At 47.0% G+C, this 25,883-nt stretch overlaps 1 protein-coding gene and 1 pseudogene across 2 annotated transcripts in view; one reads left to right on the top strand and one right to left on the bottom strand.

Annotated features, from left to right (window-relative positions):
* The window catches only part of LOC142579840 (uncharacterized), a 378,351-nt gene that overhangs the window by 195,453 nt on the left and 157,015 nt on the right, over positions 1 to 25,883 (bottom strand). The gene's annotated exons all lie outside the window — the stretch shown is intronic.
* On the top strand, positions 494 to 673 carry LOC142568316 (U2 spliceosomal RNA; annotated as a pseudogene).

Genomic DNA, 25,883 nt, shown 5'->3' on the forward strand with positions numbered 1-25,883 from the left:
CCTTATTTTACACTTTCGCTTGTTTACTCGTTCTTGGCAATGTTCTTCCTGCGCTTCTCAGTCCTGCGGCAGTCCATTTTATGTGGTTCCTTGTTTGCCAAGTAAAGGAGAGGTGTATCTTACAGGCGTACCCGTGAGATACACCTCATTTCAATTCTCTTTGGCGGGTTTACGCGTCTTTATAGCGAATGGTGGGCATTATTCACATTTTTGCTAGTAAAGGTACCTCCTGCCCCCTGCTTTGCATAGAAAAGTCCCCTTGGGTACGGGCCTGCATACGACAGAGGCGACACAGAATTTTTAACATAGGTACGGATTCATTTACCGTGATTTTTCTATACATTCGCGTGGACGACGGGATCGCCTCCCTGAGGAGCCGGAGGAAACAAGACACGTGTGACGTTTCGACGGGACCGCCACCACGGGAGAGCTGAAGAAAAGGTGATACGCAAGCGCTTGGAATGCCGACAAAGAGGGCGGTGCGAACGCAGACATGGCCGACGCGGGTCAAAGTGTAGTATCTGTTCTCATCAGATTAATGTCTGATACAGTTCATTTTTGGACCCAAGATATTAAACTTATTTTTGCAAGTTGGCGGAGCGTTTGAAGCCTGCTTCACCCCCGCCATGGGTCGTCCCAGCATTGCACTATCTTCGGGATCTGCCCACGGTTTTTTGGTCCACGGACATAGATCGGCTGGAAACTAGTCATATACAGCTTCGCTGTAAAATACTGCTGTAAATACTGTAAACTTGTACACGTTATTACGGGACTAAATTAGTCGCGGCAGCGTGGGTCGCCTAAAAGATTGTGCCGCGTTCATTTCATTTCCCGTTTATTCTGCCGCTGCTGCGTCAAGGCGAAGCGTTTTAGCATAGTGCACTGTGTGATCTGCGAGTCCCACCTCGCGATAACAAAGCATTCACCGCGCAATATATATCACCCTAATCAGCCTGTGGCCCTACCCATGAGTTCCACTCTCTCTCCACGGCGCTGCCAAGTGGTCATTCGCGCTGTTCAGGGGAATTTAATTGAAGAGGCCGACGTTAGCTCCTCTACAAATCACAGTATTTGTTTAGGTAATTAAGAAGATTACTAATTAACTTTTTAATATTCAGTTTAGGTGACATCTCTAAATTGCGAAATTGAAGCCGAGCCGCAGTGAAGTCACGTGTGCTTGGCAGCAATCCTCAGAGTATAGGCTATATATTCGCTTTCTAGAAATCCGCATTTAAACTGTGCTGCAAAATCAGTTGGTGTTCCTCGTAATGGTTTCCCAAATGCCGCCCTCTATATCAGTTGGAGAAGATCTTCTGAAAGATGCGTTGGCGCTCCAGCTAAGCTCTTACGGAGAGAGAGAGAGAAAAAAAAAGCTGTGATATCTGGAAAGGTTACCTCAGCGACAGGCCTGGGCCCGCTATACTCCAGGTGAGATGGTTAGGGATGAAGGAGAGTGGAATAAAAACAAAAACTAAGGATACGCACACGCGTTAACACGAGCGCGAAATACCCTAAAACAGAAGTTATATAGAAGGGCTCATTGGAGGCCTATATCCCGCAGGAATGCTAAATGCTATGCAAACATGGGTATACTGCTGAAGTCCTAGTATAGGGCTGGGCAATTGCTCGATTAACCTCCATATTAAACGAGCAGTGTCTTATTCACTACTAATTTCTTTCTTTCTTATCGCGACTAGTCGACTGAGGACACGAGCAAAATCGGGCGACCATTGGGCGCCTACGCCTCGCACTAAGCCGCCCATGCGCACGCTGCAATTAGAGCCAGCGGAGAGAAAATCCGATGTCACGCAAGCGCCTCTTCAATGCTGCCGACATGACCGTTAATGAGCGAATGAACTTTCTGCTACTAGATAACGTTAACACACTGTTTGCCTCCGCACATGGACCTTCGAGTGCGAGCTTCATATGTCGCGTCGCCGACAGCCAACTGTCGATTCAAATACTACGGTTTCTTTTTTTGCATAGCTTATGCACATAAATCACCAGCTTCATTCATTTTGTTTAGTTCACGTACGTAAATCCATAAATACGAATACTCGGTTTGTTAATCAATTTAAGGAATCCGACTATAATCGCGTTACATTCTTTAGTCGTGACGCACAGCCGGACTTCTTAATTGGCTACCTGGACATTGGGATATGTGCCATGCGAGGTGTAGTCCTCCTTTTCGGGTGGTCCACATGAACAAGCATAATTGCTTTATCGTGCACCGGTGATCTTTTTTCTCCATCTATTTGAACTAAATAGTGGTGCACACATCACGCACTTTCAGCTTTTTTTTATTCCTGTCTTTCGCCGTACAGTGCACGCAGCGAACTGCTCCCCCATCGCCAAAATGGCCGTAAATGAAGGAACGAAAAATAAACGAACCTCACCTTACCGAACCTTACCTCACCGCATTTTAATTGCGCACCTAATTTCAGACATACTTTCATTTATTGTTAATTTATTATTCAAGGCTGGTTTATTTCCTTCCGAACTTAAACGTGGTAAAGTCGTGCCAGTTTTTTTTAAAAAGGCGATAGCTCATTATTACACAACTACAGACCTATTTGTATTCTAGCGTTCTTTGGGACAGTTATTGAGAAACTAATTGAAATACGGCTAACGAAATACATTTCTAAATTTAATATTCTTTCTTCATGCCAGTTCGGTCCACAGAGCTGGCACTTATTCATCTTACTGACCAACTAAAAAAATTAATCGACGAGGAATTTCTCGCCGCCTCAGTTTTTTACCAGCTAACCCAAGCATTTGATAGCATAAATGATAATATCCTATTCTCTAAGCTCGAAGCAATTGGCATTTGCAGTCCTGCCCTTTCGCTACTAAAAAGCTACTTATATAACAGAGTTCAAGTTGTTTCTGTTTCCAGTGCTTATTCTCGACAGCGAACTACTAACATCGATGTTCCCCAGGGGTCCATCCTAGGGCCACTTCTGTTTTTCGTTTATATTAATGATTGACCTAATTGTCTTTCTTCCACAAAATTCGTTCCTTACGCTGATGATACCGCTACATTCACCTTTCATAAAGATATCTCATCTCTCGTTATTAAGCTAAATGCTCACTTAGAAAATAGTCTAAGTTGGTGTAATGTTAACATGTCATACTATATTAATACTACTAAGAATAAATTTGTTGTATTCTCTTCACATCAGCGAAACATAACTTCCATTCCACCTATCAGTTTTGGTCCCCATTGCCTTTATCCAAGTTCATGTTCATCCTTCCTTGGCATTCTACTTTGTCGTAACCTGAAATATCACAGGCATATTGCTCACATAAAAAAGAAAATAGCTTACGATATGTGCATCTTAATTAAAGCACGCCCTTACTTTGCATGTACCACATTGCTCTCACTTTACCATTCTTTTGTCCACTCTCGCATTACTTATGGTATAATATGTTGGGAAAACTCATATTGCGTCTCTACAGGCAGTTCAGAACCGAGCCATCAGAATAATTACTTGTAGTTCACGCTTTTATAATTCCACTTCCCTACTACACGAGAATAACATCTTTACCATTTCTGGGCTCACTAAATACAACCTAGGTATTTTTTTTACAGGTTTGTGCATAATGAGCTACCATCAATCACATTTTCACCATATAACCTGATGAGTCATAGTACCACCAGATTTGCGTTGAATAACAATTTTCTTTTACCAAGAATCCGCACTAACTACGGTAAACAAACAGTGGAATTCACTTCCATATCAGTATGGAACACTCTTCCTCTCATAATGGAAAACGTAGGATCTTTACACCAATTTAAAATGGAACTAAAAATGCATTTATTATTGACAGACTAATGAGAAAGTTTACTGTAACCGATCTTTTGTTAGATTTTTGTTCGCTTTTTTTTTGTTTGTTTTTGTTCTTGTGAGTAAACTGCTGGTATTTTTTCCCATGCAATTCTTCTTGTTACCATGATATATGCTAAACCTTGTTCCTATTTGCTATCATTTCTGTATTTTGTTCTGTTAACGTTCATTTCTTGTTGCTTTTATGCTACCTTATTATATGCTATTATTGCTTTGAGATGTTAACTATCATAACTGTTCTTGTACAGGAGGTCCCGATACGGTCTTTGACTATGGGACCTCCTACTACATACTAAATACTTGTAACGTGGACCTACTTCTAAAAATAAATTCTGATCCTAACCCTGATGCTGATTTTGATTTGCTTTATAGGGCTGCTTACGACTAGTCTGCGGTTTTCAGTTATGTACCCGCCCTTTAAATCCTTACGCATATATACCTGCCCGTTTTCGTCGTCCCGTGTTTACAGCGCCGTCAAATTGTGCAAGCTCTTGTATCGAATGCCATTCACAAGTGTTGGCGGTGCATTTGCATGTGCCGGAGAAGTGGCACTTTTGAAAATGAGGAAACTCCTTCGTGGCCCCCATTTTCTGCGCCTTCCTGAAGGCTTGCTCTAGGCTCGCAATCGACCGATTGCCAAAGCGCCGTTCAGGTTCCCAGTTGAGCAGGCAGCAGTGGGAAGTCGTGGGCAGCAGACGGGGCCGCACCATCGAGCGTGACCGGGTATCGCCTGCATTCGGCATGATTGCCTGAGAGTCGTCGTGCATTGCCTTTCTCGGCATCACACTTTCTTTCTTTCTTTTTTCTGACAAAGTGCAACCAAAAAAAATGGGGGGTGGGGTGGGGTCTTCGTACCAGTACCCCGAATCCTGCTTCTCAGGATTGAAAATTTTGCTGATTGCTGCTAGTGTAGGTGCACAGTGGTACCGAGACATAGCTGCAGCTACGCGGTAATGGCACATCGTGAGCTTGTGTCGAAATTTGCTAACAAAGTGATGGCCAACCGGAGCATGGCTGCGCTTGATGAAACTGAGGAAGGAGTAGTTGAGTTGAGATTACGTCGAAATCGACACCTTAACACCTTGACCTGCAGTTTTGTTTTCCATCGCATTATACGGCGAGAGTGAGGCTGCCGTGGTGGCGACGAAAGTAGTTGGCGTAGCGAAAAGAATGGACGGATGCATCGAACGCCGTTTGGAGCTCTTAAGTGTTTTCGTAGTAAAAAAGTAAGCAGTTCTCATGGATGGAATGATAATGAACGAAAGTCATCTTAAGTTCAAGGACGTTGCTCTTTCATTCAGTGCTCCACCGTAATTGGAATTGAAAATCTATACCCTCACAGTCAGAAACGAAACGTAAAGTTCAACGACCTGATTAGATACCCATGGCATTTGCTGGGCGTCGTAAGCCATGGTACAAAATTAAAAAGGGGCACCACAGCACTAAGCTCGACTATAACGCGTTTGCCAAACAGCTGGGCCCGTATTCATAAAAACATTATTACGCTAGAACTGCTCCAAAAATCAGGTGCCAGCCAATCGTGCCGTTGGAGATAGTGCTACGGAACAGCATTTGCGATGACGAAAAGGCGAGCAGTGTAAAGACGACGACGACGATTAGAGGCTAGCGCGGGCTGTTGCCTCTTGGCCAAGTGCGGCGTATTTCCTTGTAAATATACTTGTATATAGCTTTTCGTCTGCGTCCTCCTACGTAACATACCTGGTGGAGGTGCGGGGTATCGATCCCCGTACCTCTCGCGTCTTCCTACGTAACAATATTATTAGCGAAAGCGGTCGGCCAATGCAAAAGCTCTTATGAACAAAAAGCTCTGTGAATTTTGCCCCTAGTATTGCCCACTTCATGTATGAATACATGGCACGAAGGCTGTCGCACAGTTCACGTGTATAGTGCTGCTGCGCGCATATATCAGCGACATCTCAATATATAGGGAAAGCTGCATTTTTCTAGTCCGTACAATAAGGAAACTGACTTCGAAATAAACAATTGTCCCGCGTTTTGGAATATGGCTATACCTTCAAATTTGGAGCGTCCTCCACCGAGTGCGGCCCATTCAATAACACCGCCGATCATGCAAGACGCTCGCCGTGGTTGCTTAGTGGATATATGGTGTTGGGCTGCTGAGCACGGGGTCGTGGGATCGAATACCGGCCACGGCGGCCGCATTTCGACGGAGGCGAAATGCGAAAACACCCGTATACTTAGATTTAGGTGCACGTTAAAGAACCCCAGGTGGTCCAAATTTCCACTACGGCGTGCCTCATAATCAGAAAGGGGTTTTGGCACGTAAAACCCCATAAATTAATTTTTTTAATCATGCAAGACGCCATGCGCTATAATATGGCGGGATATTTGGGTTACGCCGATGCTCCGGCAGGTGCACTGCCAATGACGAACGTTTTTCCCCGCCGCTTTTACCAGCTAGGGTTCAGATACTGTTTTCTACAACTAAGCTACCCCTGAGGCCAAGGTTAACGGCCACAATGCTGGTCCAATAGTAACACTACGCACGTACGAAAGATAGTTTGGAGAGGGCAACGCAAACTGCAGATTAGTAATGTGACTACCAGCAGGAATACATTGTCTACCGTTGTGACGTCAGCAACCCTGGAAGCCGAACATTCCGCCAGACATCTGGTAAGGTGGAGACTAAACCCTGAGCAAGAAAGGTGGCGACTCGGGTCTTCCTCAATCCGCAGGGTCTGTCCGATACGCCATGCGTTGTGGCTCGACCTGCACAGCCGCAGGCAGCGCGCACAGACAAACGGCGCGAGCGACCAGCCTCCAGTGCGTTGGCTCTAAGCTCAGCGGGACCAAATCTCTTCGAATTCACTGCTTGCCAGGTTATCCCGCTCAATTATCCGACGCTGCCATTCGCGAGCCGTCGGTAGGCATGTAGAGCAAGGGCCGGACACCCCTGCAACAGGGGGAAATCGATGAAAGGTTTTACGAAAGGCTCAAGGCTGTATGCGTCCGTCTGGGAGGCCCAACGCGGGATAAGGCGCCTCGGCTGCCTCTGTAACGGATTTAGGTCCCTCCGGCGCGGTGGCAACCTACTGCGAGCGAAGGTTCGACGCACCCTTGGCGGAGCAATGGGACGCAGTTATTCCACGCCGACCAGATGAGGCCAGGGACGGTTGTACCGGCGGTTGACGATCGGCTTTCTCGGTTTCTGAGATGTCTCAACACCTGGGCTTGGCCTGAGACAAGCGTTATTACGTGCACGCGTAATCATCAAAGGTCGAAATGAGGAAAAAAAAGAATATTCATGCGATCACTGTCAACATATAAGCCACAGATACACCTATGGGGCACCAGTTAGAATGGGAAGCGTAGACGGCTAATATGTACGAAAGAGCGATCTACTAAGACTGTCATCGTCCAGATTCGAGCGCATCAGATATGGTGCTTCACATACACATACGTATTGAAAACACATTACTGTGTCTATAGATTTGTGGGTCTGATTTTTGTTGCACATAACAACTTGAAGCCAACAGATAATGAAGCCAAGTTCTAGCCGGCCTATCCTCTTCGCCGGCCTATCTGTCTCCATTTTTTTTTACTTATCTGTTGGTTTGAGCCGGCCAATTTTCTATAAGTACTATTTGCCTAAGAGAAATGGAGTAGCATACTTCACCCATTATGCCAATTTCTGCACACACATTAAATTAAATTATATTGCCAAGTACAGCATACTGCAAATCATTTGTTGTTTTAATTTAAGTCTAGAAGTGATAACGTAAAGGGAAAGTTGACAAAAAGAAAAAAGCTTGCCACAAGTGGGAGCCGAACTCACAACCTGCTCAATAATCTTGAGGTGATCTATCATTTGAGATACGGCGACGGCTCTTTCAATGTCCACGTTCTTCGGTATTTGTGTACGCGTGTACCAGATCTCAACCTGGGAGTGTTAGCCACAGCCACTCTTGGTTATGGCGGCGGATGTGGCACATCCTTTGTCAGTACGTGAACTTTAGAAGCAGGCAGCTGACTCATAAACCCTCGTATGCTACCTGAGGGCGCCATACCTGCCGGAGTCGATACCCTCACTATGCATTGAGCAAAAAAAGAAAGGGAGAAAGAGTGAGAGAGAACTGGCGGGGAAGGGGGAGAGTGCCTGAGGAACCAGGTTTTTTTGTTTTTGTTAGTTACATCCGTATGAAGCAAACAGATAATGAAGCCAAGGAAAGCGTAACGCAAGGCAAGTCTACCGCTTTTACAATATTGCGACTGAAACTCAGTATACCGACGACATCAGTGTGACGTTATGGATTAAACGTTATTGTCGCGTGTTCCTTTTTGTTAAAAAATAAAAGTCTCTAAAGGTTTCCCGGTGAAGTCATTGTATATCTTGAGTGGAACGTACTAAATGATAAGTAGCATATTGGGTATTGATAAACAGAAAGCTAACCGCCAGTATACTCTACCGAAGTTGCTGAGAGCTTCGGACACGTTGGAATTTTAATTAAGGTGGTGCTCCTATCCACCCTTTATTTTTGCATCTTCTCTGGCCTACTACGCCTTGGCTTATACAGTAAGACATTACTGGTTCTATTTGCTATCCTGGAAGAGTGCGGAATCCTGGCTAAACTTAAAGGGACAGTGACAGACACTAAACTGATACAATCTGGACATTTTTAAAAACCCGACTTGCTTTTCGTCTGCCTAAGAATGCTGATTTTTAGCAGAAAAATAATGCAGAACTTGTTCATTTGAATTTCGCCTCCCATAAGCGGCACAGATGTCTTCATTTTAATGTCAAGGATTTCGCGCTACATTGCCATGTATGGGTCTGTTATAATTAATTCGTTCATTTGTTCATTCATTTATTCTTCCCAGGAAAAAAGTCCACAAAAGCACATTGGCTCTTTTTTTAGATGCAATATCATCCCACCGCGAAAAAAAAGAAAGGAATTCAGAGGGGGTTAGCCATAAGAAAAAAAAAATACTGGGGTTTTAATTGCGTGTCGAAAACGCGATACGATTATGAGGCATGACGTAGTAGAAGACATCGCTCTAACTTGCACCCTATGTATGTTACACGAGCTTTCTCGGTGTGGGCTGAAATCGGAATGCGGCCCGCTCCCCGCCCCCTCTTTCCCTTTGCTAGCGCGGGAAGGCGGCATTCGTTAAGCCACCATCTTTTTGTCTCACCCACGCGCACTTTTACTCGCACCGAAAGCGCAAAATGCACGGGGCGCGATAAGATCTTATCGCACTTGTACTTTATACGGAACATGATGCGGCTCCCCTTCGGCGGTCGCTCTTGTCGCGTGGCGCGCGATTTGATGTTCAATTGCAAGCAGCCGCTTGTAATTCAATCATTTGACCATCTGCGACCGCGGAAGTTTCCATTTATTGGCACGACATTCCTTTGCGGTGGAAGTGAAATATCGTTATATTGAAATCGCATACGAATACACTTCGTTATACTGAAGTTCTAAATACATGGTATTCTATGGACAAGCGGTTATGCAAAGTTAAATACTTCGTATTGTGGAGAATTTTGTTATATTGAAGTTCGTTATATCGAGGTTTAATGTACTTGAGTATTTAATGGAACACCGGTTACCGCGCGTCCATTGTCTAAAGCGCAGGTGTACGCTGCCCGCTTGACGCGTGAGCTGGCTGCGACAGTTATATGTGGAAATTCGGTATGGGTATCGCAAGGTGCGCACACACAACGTACGAAGGCACGAGAAGAAAGCAGGAAGCGCACACGTGGCTCTCGGTTACATGAGAACGCTGCCACTAAGTCCACAGTGTGTCATGTCCAATGAGCACAATATACATATGTATACAGGGTGTTTCAGGGAACACTTTCAAATTTTTTTTGAAAGATTGCCTGTGGGCGATAGCTCAATTCTAGTCCCTGAGCTGGTCTACTCGAACAGGCGGACATTATTTGCACAAAAAATAGAAATCTATAACCGAGTAAATAAAAAAAATTACTAATTAAGTTTTTAGGTAATTACCTTATGGCCCATGTTGCAATTTACAAATTCTAGCCGCGGAGTTCGCAAGGCGGATCCACTTGGAATGAATTTTCGGGATGACACCAGTTTCGAGATATCAATATATATATCTTGTTATTGTGCTTTTATTTTCGTGAGTGAATAAATAAAAATCCTTCTTCTTCAAATGCATTGGCGTTCCAGTTACTTTCTTAACAAAATGTTGTTTTATGCCTTCAAGCACCGAAGTAACCGGAACACTAATGCATTTCTCCGCAAAGTACGAGAATTCATATCTCGAAACTGCTGTCGCCCTGAGAATTCGTGCCAAGTGAATCCACCTCGCTATCTCCACGGCTACAATTTGTTAATTTCAACATGGGTCATGAGATAATTAGTTAATCAGTGAATTAGTGGATTACGCATTTCAATTTTTTGCTCAAATAATGTCCATCGCTTCGAGTATACCACCTCATGAACTAGAATTGTGCAATCTGCCGCAGGCAACCTTTAAGACTTTCTGAAAGTGTTCGCTGAAACACTTACGATCGGCCAGCAGGGGTAGTGACCTTGTAACCTCTCCTAGCCCACTGCGACAAATCGCTTCGGGAAGGTAACAATGCGTCACCCTCGGACAGACCTGCGGCGACAACAAGGCGAGACACGTTTGGCGGACCGAGTGTAGTTTGTTGGTTCACTGTCGCCTGCACGGACCAATGGGAGCAAGAATCTCCTGGAAAAGGGTAGAGTTACTGTATATGCTACCTTTGGTAGCATATACAGTAACTCTAGAAAAGGCTGTTCTACGGCGCTCCCTCACGGACCCCGGTAACCGCCACGGTCGTTTGACAGCTGCTCCATCTAACTGCAGGGTAATCCCATGAACCAAGACGCGCCAGCTTGAGTCAAGCATGACAATCCCTGTCTACGAAACTTTCCTCCTTTCCGTGTGTTCAGTGAACAAAGATGCGAGAGTGGGTGTCAATCCTTGACCTCAACGCGGTTCCTTCGACGACTTTGGACGCTCCGATTGGACGAAGGTTAAACGGCAGTTTCCCTGGCCTAGGGATCTAGGGAGGACAGAAGGGGTTTAAGCAGACGTTTTCGGCTCCTCGGGGTGCTTCACTTAAGTCATGCTAGGCTTATGAGATGTAATGTTCTCCGTTCTTCACGTAGATATTGTAAATAACCCCAGTACGCCTCGTTCTCGATGAGAGCATGTTCTTTCCTTCAACAACGTCCTTAGCGTGGATGGGTCGGACGACGGCATGGGCCAGCTACCCCTCTTTGCATGCGCAACTCACAACACCCTGTATATCACGCGCCCCTACAAAAGAGATGCCCCGAATGAATCCGCCGCCGCCCTTGGTAGCACGTCGCGCCGCCAGCACCGCGCCTCCGGTTTCGGCGCGCATTGTCATCGCGATCCGCGCGGCAGGGTGTCTCACACAGACGGAGCCCATCCGGCGGCACTCTCTGCGCCTGCGGTGTTCGGAGGACTGTCATGTGCGTCTAAAGGGCTGGATAAATGTGTCATCCAGCAGGTGTCGTCGACAGCGGCCGTCCGCGCTCCTATGTCGCCTTCACACCTTCCTGCATTCGCCGAGATCTGGCTATTGTTTATCAGGATAATAAAGGACTGAGGGAGGAAGCGGACTGAGCGATTCTTAACGAAGACCGAAAAAACAAAAGCGAGGAACGCTAACCTTACCGGAAACGAATACGTGGCGCTCGCCAAGTAGGCTTCAAGACCGCGCCGTATAGTAATGGACAATGGAGAAAAGGAGAACGACAAGTACCGCCAAGTACGACAGAAAAATAGAGCTGCTCATATAAAGGGGTGAACCGACTTTTCCAATGATAAATCGAAAATTTGGTAGTCTCGAGAAAATGTTCTCTAAACAAGTCCAAAGCTGGTGTACTGAGTACGTAATACATGCGAGCTGTGTTTGAAGCTGACAATAGCTAAAAGACAATGCCCGATGATCAGCTATGCCTTGTTGCACGTGCGGACATTCGTGGAAGAACGTCGAAGATGTCCTAATAAGCTGCCCTAAGTTTGAATCGCAAAATTGTGCTTTGATGGCAACAGTGATGACCCTTTATAAACGTCCTTTCAGCACGAAAAGGTTCCTCTGGCCATGAGATAACACATCGTTAGAGAGATCAGCTCCGAAAGCTTTAATAACCGTCTTTATCGAAAGTCATATTGTATCTCTGCATTAAAACTTTGTGTGTCATTGTTTTGTATAGGTTTGTCGCAGAATTCTGTGTGGGTTATATATTTGTGTTTAATTGTTGAAAGTAATGAATATGCTGTTCTTTCTTTGTATATATATTGTAACGAACAGTTCAAGGAGTCCAGACACAACTATTTATTCTGGGCTAACTTGTGACCGAGGAGTAAATAAAAAGATGACTGCTGCGTTCCAAACAGTACATCAGGAATGACTTCCCTTTTTCTCTCGAGCGTCGCTTCACCTCTTCTTCTTCGTCTAGTATTCCCCGACAACGGTCACCTACGATGTGAGTGCTTGCGGCGAATGCACGTGCCAATATATCATCGTCTTTTTCACCAATACGCCGTTGGCCTCTTGGAGGGCGCACGAACCTGCGCGCGTTGTTTAAAGATGGTTTCTGCCTTGTATCATTATGCCCCCTTCAAGAACGCATCGTGCTGATGCGTAAAGCGACGAAATTGTTAACAAACTGTTGTCTATACTAAAGTGGTATGAGGTACTGATGGGTTTGGTAGAATATTCACGGACCGAGGAACTGCGTTCACAGCCGATTTGACGCAATCCATTATGAAACTGACTCATACCAGCCACAGGACTGCCTGTCATAATATGGCTTCATTCTGACCACATGCACAGTTTCTGTGCGACGTCTGCATCGTGATGAGCTCACTTGTCCTTCCGGCGTAACTTCGTAGTTTAAGGGACTGGTGCGGCGAAGTACTCGGTAAGGGCCGAAATAACGGCGCAAAAGCTTTTCGGACAGGCCACGCGTCCGCACGGGAGTCCACACCCATACTCAGTCACCTGGTGCATACTCGACTTCTCTTCGCCGCAAGTTGCATCGATCCGCGTCGATGCGCTGCCTTTGTTGAATGCGGTGTCACGCCAGCTGACGTGCTTTTTCGGCCCTCTGTGTAAAGTCGCTGACGTCAGGGTTCTGTTCTGCACTGACACTGACAGGCAGCATTGCATATAAGGGTGTAGTAAATGTTCGGCCAAAAACAAGCTGGAATTGCGTTACTTGAGTGGTCTCTTGCAATGCGGTATAGTAAGCGAATGTTGCATAGGGTAGTATCTTGTCCCATGTACGGTGCTCTAAGTTTACGTAAATTGACAACATATCGGTCAGCGTCCTGTTCATTCGCTCGGTTAGCCCATTTGTTTGAGGGTGATAGGCAGTTGTTTTCCTCTGGCTGGTACGAGTCAGTTTCTGATGGACTGCGTCAAATCGGCTGTGAACGCAGTTCCTCGGTCCGTGATAATAACTGCAGGGACGCCGTGTCGTAGTACCATGTTGGTGACAAAAAATTCAGCCACTTCAATGGCCGTTGCACTGATTAGAGAGGCTGTCTCGGCATATTGGATTACGTAACCTGTCGCTACTACAATCAATCGTTTCCCTGATGACGATGTCGGAAATGGACCGAGCAAGTCCATTTCTACTTTTTCGAACGGGGCTTCTGGGGGTTCTATTGGTTGAAGGAAGCCTGCGGGTTTTAGTGGATGTATTTTGCGCCTTGAGCAAGCCTGACACAATCTTACATAATGCTGCACCGAACTCAATAGCTTTGGCACAAATTCGGGCGAACGTTCTACTCACTCCGAGGTGTCCTGCTGATGGGTCATCGTGACAAGCTTCCAAGATTTCGGATCGCAAGGATGAAGGAACGACGAGTAAGAATTTCTCTGTGTTGTGCTAAAAATGTATTTTGTACAGGAGGTGATTTCTCATCACATACGAAGACAATCCCCGGCTGAAAACTCCCGGAACATGGGCGGAGTGTCTTTCCAGGTGCCTGATGAGTAGGAGCGACTCGGCGTCAGTCTGTTGGTGTTTGGCCATTTCAGATGTGGTCGCGGCTCCAAGAAACGGAAAGTCGTGTCCATGTTCCACAGGAGCAGATTCGACCGGTGCACGTGACAAGCAATCAGCGTCACTGTGCTTGCGACCAGATTTGTACACGACCGTTATGTCGTATTCCTGCAGCCTCAGACTCCATCTAGCAAGTCGCCCAGAAGGATCCTTCAGGTTTGCAAGCCAGCACAACGAGTGATGGTCGCTGATTGCTCGGAACGGTCCACCGTAAAGGCACATCTTCATTCGTCAATCGCGTTAACTGCTGTGCAATCTTCGAAAATTTTTTGACGAAACGTCTGTAGTAAGTCATCGTCTGTAATAAGTCCTCGTCTGTAATAACAAACGTCTGTAATAAGTCCTAAGAATCGCCTAACGGCCTTTTTATCGCTTCGTCTAGGAAACTTTTCTACTACTGCGGTCTTCTAAAGGTCAGGACGGATGCTTTCAGAACAAATCACATGACCGAGGAAAAGGAGCTCATGGAAGCCGAAGTGACATATTTGTGGCTTTATCGCCAGCCCTGCTGAACTAATAGCTCTGAGCACAGCCCGTAGTCGTTCCACATGCTGATCAAAGGTGGTAGAAAAAATCACATCATCAAGATAAACAAGACAGGACTGCCACTTTAACCCGGAGACCACAGTGCCCATTATCCGCTCAAAGGGTGCAGGGGCGTAACAGAGGCCGAGACGAAGTACCTTGAATTCGTATAGCCCGTCTGGTGTGACGAATGCTGTCTTCTCACGATCTCTTTCGTACATTTCTATTTGCCAGTAACCGCTTTTGAGGTCGAGAGAGGGAAAGAATTTCGCATCTCGTAGTCTATCAAGGGTGTCATCGATCCTCGAAAATGGATAGATATCCCGCTTTGGTGACGACGTACAACTTTCAATAATCAACGCAGAAGTGCAAGGTCTCATCCTTTTTCTTTACCAGCACCACAGGCCAAACCCACGGGCTGGTCGACGGTTGAATTACATCGTCTCTAAGCATTTCTTTGACTTGGTTGCGGATGACCCCTCTCTCCTTCAGTGACACTCATTTTCATTTTATTACCTTAAAGACCCCTTGATAGGGGTATTACATAAGGGGTGGGAATACATTAGTACATAATTTGCATAATACATAAGTGAACACGCAAACAACAACAAAAAAGCGCATGTGATAAAGGGTTACATACGTCAGCGCAAATACATAGAACTAAGTAATACAAACTAAAGTTGCACGAGCATATAAGTCTATTAACACAAGTCATTTCTATTGTGAAAAGTGTGCAGTGACACTCTCCATGAATGTACAAGGGCAAATGATGGCGGAGATTTGGTGGAGCAGATTGTTCCAATCTGTAGCGGCATGGCAAAAGAATGAGGCGGAAAAGGTAACAGTGCGCATGCGAGGGCGGCCCACTTGAAAAGTGTGGCGTGTACGATGAGATGTTCGGGCTGCGGGGAGGATATAGGGTGGTTGATTAAGCGAGCTGTGATAAAACTTATGGAAAAGTGAAAGGGTTCCAATGCGCCGGCGCGTACAAAGGGGAAGTAAATTCAATTCTTTCTTTAAGTAAGACATGCTCACGTCATATGAATAATTAGAATGGATGAACCTTGTGGCACGGTTTTGAACGGCTTCGAGTGCGTTAATGAGATATGTTTGGTGCGGATTCCATATGGCGGATGCATATTCCAATTTTGGTCGGACTATTGACTGGCAGGCCAGTAGTTTAACAGGTTTGGGGGCGCGTTTTAGATGACGCTTGAGAAAACCCAGCGATTTGTTAGCAGATGAAATGAAGTTACTGACGTGTGTTCGCCAGGATAAGTCGTTAGATATAGTAACACCTAGGTACTTGTAAGACTGCGCAGCACACACGGGAATGTTATTAATTGTGTGTTGGTAAGGAAATGGGTCGCGCCGACGAGAAAATACCATCAAGTTGCATTTCTTAGGATTAAGTTCCATTAACCACCAGTCGCACCATTGCTGTAAACAGTTAATGTCCTCCTGAAGTAAGTCTTGATTAGATGTGCTAGTAATTGTTCGATAAATGACGCAGTCGTCTGCGAACAAACGAACGTTGCAAGACACGTGCAGGGGTAGGTCATTAATGTATATCAAGAAGAGTAGGGGTCCAAGAACAGATCCTTGCGGTACACCGGAAGTCACTGGTAGGTGGTTAGATGCGCGGTTGTTAACTGTAACGAACTGAGATCTGTTTGTCAAGAACGCTTAAATCCATCGCAAAATGTCGGGGTGTAGGTTCGCAAGAGAAAGTTTTAGTAGTAGACGTTGGTGTGGTACCTTGTCAAACGCTTTTGCAAAATCTAGAAATATCGCGTCTGTTTGGAGGTTAGAATCTAAATTAGTGTGAATATCATGCAGGAAAATGGCCAGTTGTGTTTCGCAGGAAAAGCCTTTGCGGAACCCATGCTGTGAAGAATGAAAGTACTTGTTCGAGTCAAGAAATTTCACGATTTCTGTGTACATGACGTGTTCCATGAGCTTACAGGGCACACTCGTTAATGAAATGGGGCGATAATTAATTAATGGGGTGGTAGGGATGCTGGCAAATACGCCTCGCAGTTTCGTCGACAATGATACGGTGTTTGGCGATGGATGTTCTCTGGACTTTTGATGTCGTTGAGAAACACAAGACCAATTCTCGTACAAGGTTCTCTATTTGCTGCTTCTTGTTCGGTGATAGCGCTGCTTCAATGTTGATGGGTGCGAGTATGGTGTCTACATTGTCAGAATTGAGTAGTGCAGCATCGGAAGGGTTCAAATTCGTAGCCTGTACATAATCGTTAAGGCGGGCAATGGCAGTTCCCTTCGCAACATGATGGACTTCATTTCCAAAATTAGTCAGAAAGACATTCGAACACCCATCACGCAGCCGAACAAGACCCCTTGCCATACGGATCCCTTTTTCGAGTAAGAGACCAGTGTTACTGTCTGCTATTCCTTCATAGTCGCTGAATACGGTGCTTCTTACGGTGATAGCTATGCTGGATCTTGGGGGTATCGTGACGTCGTCGTCTATAATCTAAAGCGCATCAAATTGTTCTTCACATTCGAACGTCGCGATGGCGTGCTTCGTTGAGAACAACACACGAGATTCCTGCAAGTTAATTTAGCGCCGTTCGCCTGCAAAACGTCCGTTCCAGTAATTAAACCTCTTGAGCCTTCTGATAGGACAATGAAACTAGCGACGTATGTGAAGCCGCGTATTCGAATTTTAGAAGCGCACCTGCCCGCCGGGTCGATAAGGTGTCCTCCGGCGGTTCGAATTTGCGGTCCTCTCCAAGAAGTGAGCACTTTCTTCAGTCTTCTGACAAGTTCTTTAATCATAATTGAATGGTCAGCGCATGTGTCTACTAAAGCAGCAATTTCGCAGTCGTCTATAAACACACATAAATTGGAAGCAACGTCACACTTTCCGCAACTGCTCTCGATTCCGTCATTATATATCGGAACCCGGACTAGAGGCTCTGTTTTTGCGTCGACAACGGCCTTACCTCCACAGGTCACCGGTAATAGTTTTCCCGACGTGGGCTTTGGGAGCGTCGCTTTGGAAAGCTCGAGGATGGACGCGAACTCGGTGATCGATACGTGAGTGGCACTCTTGACTGAGGTTGATGTTGCTGTGAAGTGTGAGGGCTTCGGCGCGTTGACGAATACTCCTGGATTTCAGAAGGGCGTTCACCGTTTCTTGGGCAAGGAGCGTTTACATGAAACCCCCGAAGTCCCGCTCTGCGGTATTCGCACATTCTGTAAAGATGATCAGCTTCGCCGCAGTGGTAGCACGGTGGGGTCCTATCAGGAGTGCGCCATATGTCAGCCTTCCGGAATCTCGTCTCAGGCGGAGGCGGCATGAACCGAGGTTCAGGTACATTGGTAGTTGCCGTGACGAAAGTACATGCAGGTGATCCTCTGAGTACCTCGGCTTACGATACCGTCGGCCATACCGGTGACGACGCTTGTGACTGTGCTTGCGCGTGCCGTTCGGCGGTCTGCTTGTCTCGCCTTTTCGCGAACCACTTCTGCCAATGAAGAGACTTCTGTAGGGCCATTTTTCAGCTGTTGCCTCTGGAGCTCTTCTCGAACCACAGAACTTACGAGTTCTTGTAAGACCTTGACGTTGTTCCCGAACATTGCTGTTATTGCACGCACAAATGCGACGTTCATATCGCGGTTGTAGAGCCTCGCTCGCTGTTGGAGTGTCTTTTCCATAGTTGTCGCCTCGGAGCGGAATTCAGCGACGGTGCGTGGAGGGCTTCGAACTAAACCGGCAAAAAGCTCCTGCTTCACGCCCCACATCAGATGTCGAAGCTTCTTGTCTTCGCTCATGCTCAGATAGGCCCGGCGAAATAAGCGAGACATATCTTCGACATACATTGTCACGCTTTCGTTGTTTCTTTGGCTTCTTGCTTGGAAAGCGGCTTCAGCTCTTTCCCTGCGGTCTGGGCTCGGATACGTGACCAGTAGCTCACGTCGGAAGTCATCCCATGATTGGAGGGCAACTTCATAGTTTTCAAACCACGTTCGCGCACTGTCTTGCAACGCGAAGTAAACGTTGCGGAGCTTCCGGTATTCGTCCTAGCCATTGTAGTCTGCGACGCGTTCAAAGCCTTCTAACCAATCCTAGGCGTCTTCGAAAGTGTCGCTGTGGAAAGGCTCGGGAGTCCGCGGCTGATCAACGACGGTGCGGGTTGAGGCTGTCTGGGATGTCATTTCGGTATCGTCTACTGCTGCTACTCTAGTTGGCTCCGGCAAAAGAGGAAACTCAGGTGGCTTGTTGGGACTACCTGTTGGGACCACCTGAGGACCAGGCAGGATTCCGTGCAGGCTACTCAACAATAGACCTTATTCAGACTATCAATCAGGTGATAGAGAAATGTGCGGAATATAACCAACCCTTTCATTTCAGCTTTCATTGATTACGAGAAAGCGTTTGATTCAGTCGAAACCTCAGCAGTCATGGAGGCATTACGGAATCAGGGTGTAGACGAGCCGTATGTAAATATACTGAAAGATATCTATAGCGGCTCCACAACCACCGTAGTCCTCCATAAAGAAAGCCCCAAAATCCCAATAAAGAAAGGCGTCAGGCAGGGAGGTACGATCTCTTCAATGCTATTCACAGCATGTTTACAGGAGGTATTCAGAGACCTGGATTGGGAAGAACTGGGGATAAAAGTTAATGGAGAATACCTTAGTAACTTGCGATTCGCTGATGATATTGCCTTGCTGAGTAACTCAGCGGACCAATTGCAATGCATGCTCACTGACCTGGAGAGGCACAGCAGAAGGGTGGGTCTAAAAATTAATCTGCAGAAAACTAAAGTAATGTTTAACAGTCTCGGACGAGAACAGCAGTTTACGATAGGTAGCGAGGCACTGGAAGTGGTAAGGGAATACATCTACTTAGGACGGGTAGTGACCGCGGATCCGGATCACGAGACTGAAATAATCAGAAGAATAAGAATGGGCTGGGGTGCGTTTGGCAGGCGTTCTCAGATCATGAACAGCAGGTTGTCATTATCCCTCAAGAGAAAAGTGTATAGCAGCTGTGTCTTACCAGTACTCACGTACGGGGCAGACACCTGGAGGCTTACGAAAAGGGTTCTACTTAAATTGAGGACGACGCAACGAGCTATGGAAAGAAGAATGATATGTGTAACGTTAAGGGATAAGAAAAGAGCAGATTGGGTGAGGGAACAAACGCGAGTTAATGACATCTTAGTTGAAATCAAGAAAAAGAAATGGGGGGGGGGGGTATGGGCAGGACATGTATTGAGGAGGGAAGATAACCGATGGTCATTAAGGGTTACGAACTGGATTCCAAGAGAAGGGAAGTGTAGCAGGGGACGGTAGAAAGTTAGGTGGGCGGATGAGATTAAGAAGTTTGCAGGGACAACATGGCCACAATTAGTACATGACCGGGGTAGTTGGAGAAGTATGGGAGAGGCCTTTGTCCTGCAGTGGGCGTAATCAGGCTGATGATGATGATGATGAACAATAAGGTCGAGATTGATTTGGATTAATTTCCCCCCTTACAGCGTCTCTGATAACCCGCGAGTAGCTTTAGGACGCTATAGACTACGAAATTTATTTCCAAGTTTAGAGCATCAGACACGCATCGCTATATTCCCTCCAGTGTCAGATTGCCCGAAAAAGAAGCTTTTCGGACTTTTCAAAACATCGCAATGACACTTTGCTGAATTTTGAAGAACTAAAGGTTTCCATTAGAACGCGCCAGGCAACGTATATATAAGCACGACATCCTTACATCTGGCATCAGCAACAGCCTCGCAAATCCCGAAGAGCGTAGAGTCGGTAACACGCGAGATGAGGAGGCACAATCTTTGTAGCCACCATCGAGTCTTTCCTTCGTTACTGCACGTTTGAAAACGCTGCAACTTAACATTCATGTGCATAATGACATCATTTTATTAATTTCTCGCGGTTTTTAATTAGAGTCACAGAACTACAGGAATAACGTAGTGTTGAAGAAATATTTAGTAATTTTCATAATTGTTCAGACTGCGAAATAAGTGCATTACAAAAATTCCGCTCTTCTTTTAAGTTTAAGTTAGGAGAAACACCATCACAATTCGTACTAAAGACGCACGCACGCATGCATGCACAGACACACAGAAACACGCACGTAAAAGGTGGTCAACCAGACAAGCAGTTATGCTTAAACGTACAGCTCTAGACTACAAATTATGCGCCACACATTTCCGTATCCCTTTGCTACACCTTGGCTAGTAGTTGGTGCGCTTACAAAAAGAGAGCAATGACGCCTTTTTGGCTGTTTTACTGCTGATAGAGAGCTGCTCGAAACATATGGGAAACAAGACCTGAATCGCTTACTTATTAAAAGAAAGAAAACCAAGACGCCGGGCGGCTATTTTAAGCGCCTCCTGGTCGCCTTCTGAGATACCAAAGTACGGCTTTGAAACCCCTCCCTTCTGAACAGCAATTGCTCGCCCGTCATGCGCGGCGAAAGTTGCTTGCATGCAGGGTAAACCCAGGCCAACAACAACAATGCCGACGGCGACATGGGAGAGCACAGGAACGATGGCCGGGAAGATAAGCGGAGATGAAATCGTCTTCAGCGCCACTAACTCTGTTCTCCGTGTAGGCCTTGCATCGTGCCTACCCTTTCCGTCCGCTCTTCTCTGCCATGCTGCTCCTCCCTCAGTCACCGTGTGGTTCGTTTTTATCGCCTCCAAATCAAATATACCGGCCGGCTGAGCAGGGACGGTGTGATAGTGAAAGCACTTGCCTCGCATGGCCCGCGCGCTCGTGAAGGAAGGTAATACTGTCAAGGGGAGCTAGAGCGACAAGAACGAAGTAACAGTGCCAGAATGTAGCAGGATGAACAAAAATACAAAACAGACAGGCTCTAAGCGCAGAGTGAGGCACGCCAACAGGTCCAGTCAATAAGAGGGACGACGATGCAAGATTGGCTGCTGGCGGCTGCTGCGGGCAGCCGGCAACGAGCATGCAGAAAAAACAAGCCCCGGTCGGCCAAGGTTGCCGTCGTGGCCCGGCCGCGCGAGATCCCACGATGCGCTGAAATTTCAAACCTCCGCTGTTTGTGGCGTGGCGCGTCGTCTCTTCTATAAACCCGCCATACCCCCCCCCCCCCTTCAGCGATTTTCTTTTTTTTTCCTCTTTGTTTTGCGTGTCTCGGTGCTTTCCTCCTGCTATTCGAACCATGCAGGTACGGCGCCGCTGGTTGCGGGCTGGTTCGGCGTGCCTGATGCTCTTCCTAATGCGACGAGTTGCATTGTGTACCTCCGTTGCTTGGCTTTATGCGAAAGCGCTGCTTATACTCGTATTCCCGGAAACTTTTCAACCTTTTGTCCAGAGATGGCTTCCACTTTTTGCACGGCCGTGTAGGCTAACACATTTCTGAGATCGACGCCAGGGACGGGATGTTATGGGCGTGACGTTGGCTCGGCGCTATTATAAGGGCATGACCGAACAAAAAGAACTGCAGAGTGTTGCGGCACTAGGTTATGTCTCGAAACCGGCTCCATGTGGTAGCGTGGCGCAGGCTTCGGGTTGAAGCTCGGAAGTTGGGAAATCGAAAACCAACAGGTTTAGTGGCACTTCAACAAAACTTATTTACATCATTGAATTGGACAAACAGAAAAACGTCAAGTGTTTAGCAACGAGCGTATGGATGGGCCTCGTTTCCATGGCCCAGAGCAGCCTGTCTTCTCCCCGAACCCTCCTTATAACACCTCTGTTCCAACCCTCCATGTTGGCGGTAGCCAATAACACACAGGTCACAGCCCACCAGGATGACAGCCAATCAAGGAGAAACAACACTGTCGCAGACGGAATATCGGACCGGCGACCCCAACCAAGTTCAAGCAGGCGCTGCAGGCGCAAATGCGCAAAGGCCATGGGAATGGGAGAGGATATACTTTACTCCAAACTGGTCTTCTCCGCTGCTTCTCAGTATTGGGCAGGCATCAGTTGGTGGGGCCTTTCTTCCGGGGCCTCTGCGGGAGTGGAAACTCTTTCTTCCCTTTGTGGAGCTTCTTTGACGAAGGGAGCTCGTTACGGGAAAAATTAGCAGTGCCCAGCATCGCGTGGGAACTGTCCTCCGACTATCTTCCCAACATTGTTCTAGCATTATAATCTTGCGCGTGACAAACATCAAATTGTCTACTGCAGTCGTAACAAGAAGCAGAGCAGGGTCGCCGTGTCACGTATGAAGGCGAGACATTTTGTTGCTCTTTCTGGGCAGTGAATGCAAGAAAAAGAAAGCGCAAACGTAGTGCGGAAGGGAAATCGTCTAAACTAGCGAAAAAGCAGTGCAATGAAACGCCATTGCACAAAATAGTGGCAGACACAATTGTTTTAGGTCGCCGTTTTAGGAAAGACACTACTATGTCTCACGGTATGGTGGATGTGCGATCTGCCATCAGTGCTTCTAGTGACTGCCCTTTCTCATATCAGAACGCCCTAAACAAACAGCATCGTGTAGACACGCGTTCGACAAAGATTTCAAGTTCTATAGTGAAATTATGGAGCGTCACCCATCATGAATGACCTTCTTTAATTATAGTTTTAATAGTCTAGACACATAAAAAATTTTTATGTTCTGAACTGTAAATTCTCTTCATGGGACTCTCCGCCCTCTTTCCGCCAATATAGTGAAGTCTGCCAACAATCACTCATAGTGTACGACTCAAAGTTATAAATGCTGCCCTGCTTCTCAGCCTGACAACGTTCCAAGGAATTCGGCTGCCATGAAGTTTCTCACATGTTCCTTTTCCCCGCCCATTGGAAGTTTCTCTTTTTCCGTATTATTGGAAAACAAAAGCCAGAGAAGCAAAAAAAAAGCAAACAAACAGGGCGTTAGGTCCACAATTAGCACCACCATGGCAGATTTTTTTGTCCCAGATTACCAATGCCGACAATCGCCGCCATATTCGCAATCTCCTTCAGCATCCTCGTGCAAAGTGTAAGGAGACCCATCTTCCTCGTTAAACTGGGTTGGGTACTTTCTCCTTTCCTTCCTCGTTGTCTCCAGTCAATTCTTGGTAGCCCGTTGTCAAACTCTAGGCCAGCAAATTAATGAGAGAAAAACAGTGATGCCATTTGTACGCGAACTCGTACGCTGGAAAATAAAAGATGGAAAAAGGGGTAACATAAACTCGCGGCAAGAGAGGCAGCTGAGACCAAAATACAAAGAGGAAAAACGTTACTGAGGGAGCCCCTCGGCTGAACACGATTTGTTGCACACGCCTTATACTATACCGTCTTTCAAAGCTAACCGGCCCAGGGAGAAAAAAAGAACAAGAAAGGAACATATGACTAACCAGACGTGTCGTCTTGAAATGAGGAGTGTTGCGTTTCGCCTGCGACACGTGGTTTTGCCGGCGCGACTGCGGCGGGGCGGCAGACATTTTTGGCCCGATCGTCGTCGCCACAACACTCATCGCCAGGTGTTTCCAGGCGCGACTGCGGCGATGCGACCGCCTAGGGATCATCCTCGCATTCCAGTCATTGTGCCCGAAACAGGCGATGCCAAAGCAGGGATCTCATTCCAGTCATTGTGCCCGAAACAGGCGATGCCAAAGCAGGGATCTCGTTCCAGTCATTATGCCCGAAACAGGCGATGCCAAAGCAGGGACCATCCTCTCATTACAGTCATTGTGTCCGACCGGCAGCGCCACGACAGGGTGCTACGAGATCGTGCTCGACATGGTGCTACGGCATCGCTACGACAGTGTGCGTCACCATTAGCCCATTGTACATTCACGTGCTCGTCTTTTGAGGGGTTCCTTCTTGCCCTCAACTGCGAGAGTATAAAAACAGCTGCCCCCGGACGCCAAAAGGGAGGGCTCCGATTTCTTCTGTTGAGTGAAGTGCTCTCCCGTCTCTCTACTACGGTCAAACCTGACCGCCAACTCTTTGCGATGTTAAAATAAACAAGTTGTTTCGTTGTTACCAGTCGACTCATGCTTTGCCGGGACCTTCGGATGCTTCCAGTTGTACCCCAGGCCGCCAGGCCAACGCTACCCTTGGGGCTTGCGACCCAGGTACAACCACGGGCGTCAGCGCCGAGTTCCCAACAGATCGTACCAACAGTCCGGATCAAAACATCTGGTTGGCAGCGGTGAGATCGCCTCCGACTTCAGACAACTGTCTGCCAGCGGTGAGATCGCGACAGCGGAACGACCAGCAGCGAAGAGATGCAGTTGACTGTATGCTGAGCAGCTCAACGACGATCCGGGAGCAGTGCAACGAGCCCTGTGTGACGACTGGTTGCCTGCAGCGGAACGACTGCGCGGAATTCCTGCCTGCGAGGTTTGGTGAGTGCGGGACTTTCTTCTTCTGAGCTTTGCCAGGCTTTTTGTTAGTGTCAGAAACAGAGCTGGTAATTGTGGTTGTCGTTGCTGCCGGGTTAGTTTGCGGCAAGACAATAGTAAGCAGTAGAGAAAGCAGCATTCAGAGCAGCCATGGATTTGAAGTCGTTGCGCAAACCGAAATTGTTGGAGCTTGCAAGAGAGTTGGGTCTGGATGTCTCAGACAAACTAAGAAAACCTGAACTGCTAAAGGCTATTCTTGAGTTAGAGGCTGAGGATGACGAGCTGTCGGAATGCCTTGAGACTATTGAGGAGAGGTCAAAAAGACAGGAGCGCGAACTTAAAGAGCAAAAAGAGAAACAGGAGCGCGAACTTAAAGAACAGAAAGAAAAAGAAGAGCGTGAACGTAAAGAACAGAAAGAGCGAGAGCAACAAGAGAAAAAAGAAGAGCGCGAACACGCTTTGGAAATGAAGCGTCTCGAGGTAGAGATGGAACGCGCTCGTAATGGAAGTCAGGCACACGGTGCAGGAGAACGCGTATTGTTCAAAATGACGGACCTGATGCGGCCGTTTAAGCTTGGAGAGGACATTGGTTTGTTCCTGGTTAACTTTGAGCGAACGTGCGAGAAGCAGGGGTTCTCTCGGGAAACGTGGCCACAGCGCTTGCTCACTTTGTTACCCGGCGAGGCGGCCGACGTAGTCGCTCGCTTGGATAGAGAGGAGGCAGAGGATTTCGACACAGTGAAATCGAGTCTTCTAAAAAAGTACCGGCTGTCTGCGGAGGCGTTCCGTCGGAAGTTTCGGGAAAATGAGAAAGGCAGAAGTGAGTCATATACAGAGTTTGCGTATAGGCTTATGTCGAACATGCAGGAGTGGCTCAAAGAAGAGAAAGCGTTTGGTGACCACGATAAAGTTCTGCAGTGTTTCGGGCTAGAACAGTTTTATAGTCGGTTACCGGAGAACGTGCGATACTGGGTCTTGGATAGGCCAGACGTGAGTACGGTGGCTAGAGCCGCTGAGCTAGCCGAGGAGTTTGTGACGCGTCGAGCTCGCGGAGCTAAGGACGGTCAAAAGGGTGAATTTGGCTCGAAGTTTGAGAGGCCGAAGTTCACACCCATGAGAGCAAA

The sequence above is a fragment of the Dermacentor variabilis genome, chromosome 1, assembly GCF_050947875.1.
Source record: "Dermacentor variabilis isolate Ectoservices chromosome 1, ASM5094787v1, whole genome shotgun sequence".
NCBI classification, from domain to species: Eukaryota; Metazoa; Arthropoda; class Arachnida; order Ixodida; family Ixodidae; genus Dermacentor; species Dermacentor variabilis.